This window comes from Rosa chinensis, chromosome 7 (assembly GCF_002994745.2).
Source record: "Rosa chinensis cultivar Old Blush chromosome 7, RchiOBHm-V2, whole genome shotgun sequence".
NCBI classification, from domain to species: Eukaryota; Viridiplantae; Streptophyta; class Magnoliopsida; order Rosales; family Rosaceae; genus Rosa; species Rosa chinensis.
The window spans coordinates 35,460,050-35,463,999 of record NC_037094.1 but is presented as its reverse complement, the minus strand read 5'-3'; the positions used below and the strand labels follow the sequence as shown (position 1 = coordinate 35,463,999).

Here is a 3,950-nt window from a genome sequence, read left to right as displayed (position 1 = left end):
AAAACATCAATACACACAGTACAACGACAGATTAATAATCCGTACGTATTACTGGCGTTGCTAATACTACTTTCACACAGATTTATCAGTCCGTGTGAATGCATTTGGTGGTTCCCACTTTAATTACAACTCCAGCAATTATGTCCCATCACCAAAAATATCTGTGTGTATCTAATATATTTATTAAATTTTACTAAATTTTTCACAGATTTACATATTTATTTTTTGGTCCCTCAATTTATTGTCTTTTTTTTTTTTTTTTTTTTTTTTTTCAGACGGCCTCCATTTGCGAGGCTCTTCTGACCCACGACTCCCAATGTTTAAGGACCGTATCTTCTTTGCACCATTCAACAACAGCTCCAATTGCTCTCTAGTCACCACAATCCTTACCTTCTGTCTTTTTCCGCCTTCTTGTTCTTGGAGGGCTATTTTTGAAGGAACCGAAGCCTTATTGGGCCATACAAGGTTGGGCACAAGATGGTAAACCTCTCTAGGTTCTAGCTTGGTGCTGGGTGGCAATGGTGTATATGGGTTAGCCTTGTGCACCACATTGTAACCCATGTAAGCACTAGATGTGATTTTTTGACGACCTAAAATTTTTAACATTTTCTAAAAAAATAAGTTTAATTTTAATTATTGTGCTAAACTATTTGTTTAAATATTGTTTATTTATATATATATATATATATATATATATATATCTATATATAGTATAGAGCTGAATTTTACTTATTTGGGTTTAAGTAAATAGAGTTTAGCCCAAAAGATTTGGCCCAAAACTCAAACCCAAGTAGCTTAACAGCTGATAGAATAAACTCCACGACAAAACCAAATCAAACAACGCCTAAACTCAAAGCATTGTCCCGTCTCTTCATCGGCTTCCTCACCCCCATATTCTCCTCCATCTGATACACCAGCCACCGCCTTAGGAAAGTACAAAGGACATAGCCGCCGCCATGGGTAAGTAGGAGGTGTTAGCAGCCTTGGAAATCAAGTTTCAAATTTGGTGATTCCCCAAAGCTATGAAGCTAGAGCTGGAACCCTAGAATCAGGAGCTGGAACTCTAGAAATCTGGAGGTGGCAAGTCTAGTACCTATATGGGTAAGATTTCAATTAGAATATCTATCTTGCTTTCTACGTTTTCACCTCATTTCCAGACACTATAAATAGGCTAAACCATCTATGCTTTCCATACAGTTCCTTGAGTTGCTAGATACATAGATAAACAAGGGAGAGAGAGAAAAAGAGGGTTTTGGTATCTTAGAAGTGGAGGAGTAAAAAGTCAGGTGTGATTCTTTCATTTTTGATTTGATGAGTTCTTTGTGGTTCTGATGGTTAATGCCATTTGGAAATTGGGTTATGTTCATAGGTTATTATAAGACCTGGGGATTCTTGATGATAGAAGAAGTTACAATAGAGATGAAGTTCAGTTAGGAATAAAGTTGTTGTTACTGGAACAACTAGAACTAATTATTTTCTCATCTTCTATTTGATTTCACTAGTTTCTGGAAAATAGTTTATATTTTTGGTCTTTGAATTAATCCAAATTAGAATTTGAAATCACTTTGTATATGGTTTATTGTTTCCTTTAGTTATTAGAGTTTTTGGAAGACATAGATTAATAAAATCTGACTTGAGAAGAGTCAAGAACCAAGTAGGAAACATATGCAGTTTTAAAGTTGAATTTAGAAAACCTTCACTCATCCTTTAAAGCCTTGTTGAAAGTGTGATTTCTTTTATTTAACACTTTAGAAAGTCTATTTTCAGTATTGAAAGTTTTACACAAATTGGAGTTGTAGAAAGTACATTAAAACTGAAGAGGTTAGTACACAGTAGCAGTTTCTGCAGAAAAAACGTGGGACTGTAGCTGAACTTTAAAAATTCATAACTAATTCTAGGAAATTTTTTTTCAGATGATTCAAATTCTGAGAGTTTCTTTAGGATGTCAGCTACAAATCGTTAGAAGACCATGAAAGCAGATTTTAAACAGATTTGTACAGTTTTTAACATTAAGGTGACTGGGTCAGAAAACTGCAGTATTTCAGTTTGTCAAGTAAAAACCTGTTTTGGTCAAAATAACTCACTGCTAAGATTTTCATAGTATGTTAGCTGAGTTTTGCTTTAATTCTTTATGTGTGGAACTAATAAATTCTATTCTTGCAATAGGAACTTGTTACATCCGGATACTTAACGTGAAAATCAATCAAGGTAGGGGAAAAACTTGGGGAGCCTCTATGTTTGCATTGGATGGTTGCTTACATGATTGTATTGGATGGTTGTGTACATGATTATATGCATTTATGTCCTCTGTTTCTGTTTGTTTGGTATGGCTGAATAGTGAATACACTTACATAATCAAAGTATTTGTGCATTAATAAGACATGAAGTATAAGGGTGGTGATGGTAATGTGAATATGCTATTGGAATGAGTATGTTGGTTTATCTTTTGCGTAGTTGAGTCTATAACCTCAGCAGGTACCAGATCCCAGGTATGCCCACTTGTTAATGTGCACTTAGTATAGGATATTGAAAGGGTAATTCGGGACTGGCGAAAGGGGAATAGACAAGATGACTAGCAAAAGAGGGTTAGGGGGGTTTGATTTTGGGTGGGGGTTAGTTCACATTGTTGAATACTCTGAGTCACCGTCGTGGTAAAATACATGGTATGGGACATGTAGGTTCAGTTTATTTTACAATGTGGATTATCGGGAATAGATAATAGTTGCATCCATTCATTATTGCTATTCTAACTATGATCTTCACAGAGGTTTCATTCTCCTACTGGGCAATGTATGCTCACCCCTCTTTATCATTTTGCAGGTGACAAATAAATAAGTTTGAAGTTATTTTACTGCAAGGGTGTTTTTAATAATGTAATATACATGTGTGTTATTGTTAATCATGCTTGGGTCCTAGACAAGAACTTGGAATATAGTTGACCTTTTGTTGTAAATGTTGTTGTAAACCCCTCTTGTAATAAAGGTTGTGTTTCAATTTCGAAAACTTGTCTAGTATCGTTCTTTTCCAATTATTCGTATTTCGATTTTGGAAATTTATTTCCATGATTGGAATATAAGTCGCATCTAAAAAAAAATTGGATGTGACAGATTTCTTGGACTGTTGTCAATACAGTCACCACAAAGGAAGTGGCCTTTTAATTCTCAATACCACCAAATCAAGACCAGCAACGCCCTTCAAATGATTTGTCGAAGGAATCATAAAAGACCTAGAAACCAAAACCGTAATTAAATCCATAAGCAACTGAGATTGAATATGAGAAACTAAAATAAGTCATACACTCGGAACAATTACAAAGAAGAATCAAGGTAGCGGATTCATTACCGTATGTTGGAAGCAGAAAGCTAAAAAACATATATCAGCTTTGTTGCTGGCGACAGATCTGAGAGAGAGAGAGAGAGAGAGAGAGAGAGAGAGAGAGAGAGAGAGAGAGAGTACCATGGTGTTCCGAGAGAAAGAGGAGTGAGATTTGCAGCTCTGGACTTCTCGGCGGCTTGGGGATCTTTTGCAGCTGCAGAAGCTTAGAAGGTGAGTGGAATTGGGAAGGATTGGGTTTTATATGGAGGGAGGGACGGAGGGTACTGAACCTCCAGATACAAAATGGGCCTTCAATTGTTGTAAATTTGTAATTCCTACCGCGATTCTTTATTTTTTTGGGGTCACAAGATTTTCACTATTTTCACAACAATTGTGACAAAATGATAAAATATATATATATATATATATAAATTGTGACAAAAATTGTCACAATTTTCACTACAATTGTGACAAAATGATAAAATAAAAATAATATATTTAAATAAATTTTGAAATTCTTTAGTACGTAATTCCAATGTCCACTCTGAGTCCAAAATATATAGCATTAGATGCATCTAGAGAGACGAAGTAACTTATAGCTATGTCGTGATCCGAGTGTCTAGTGAGAATGTAGT

General features: G+C 35.2%; 1 long non-coding RNA gene across 1 annotated transcript; it reads left to right on the top strand.

The window, feature by feature from the left end:
- The first annotated feature begins 858 nt into the window (after nt 1-858).
- Nucleotides 859-3,006, top strand: LOC112175457. The gene is made up of 3 exons (XR_002926457.2): nt 859-1,101; nt 1,198-1,286; nt 2,821-3,006. It is a non-coding gene; the product is annotated as an uncharacterized LOC112175457 (long non-coding RNA).
- Nucleotides 3,007-3,950: the final 944 nt, after the last annotated feature.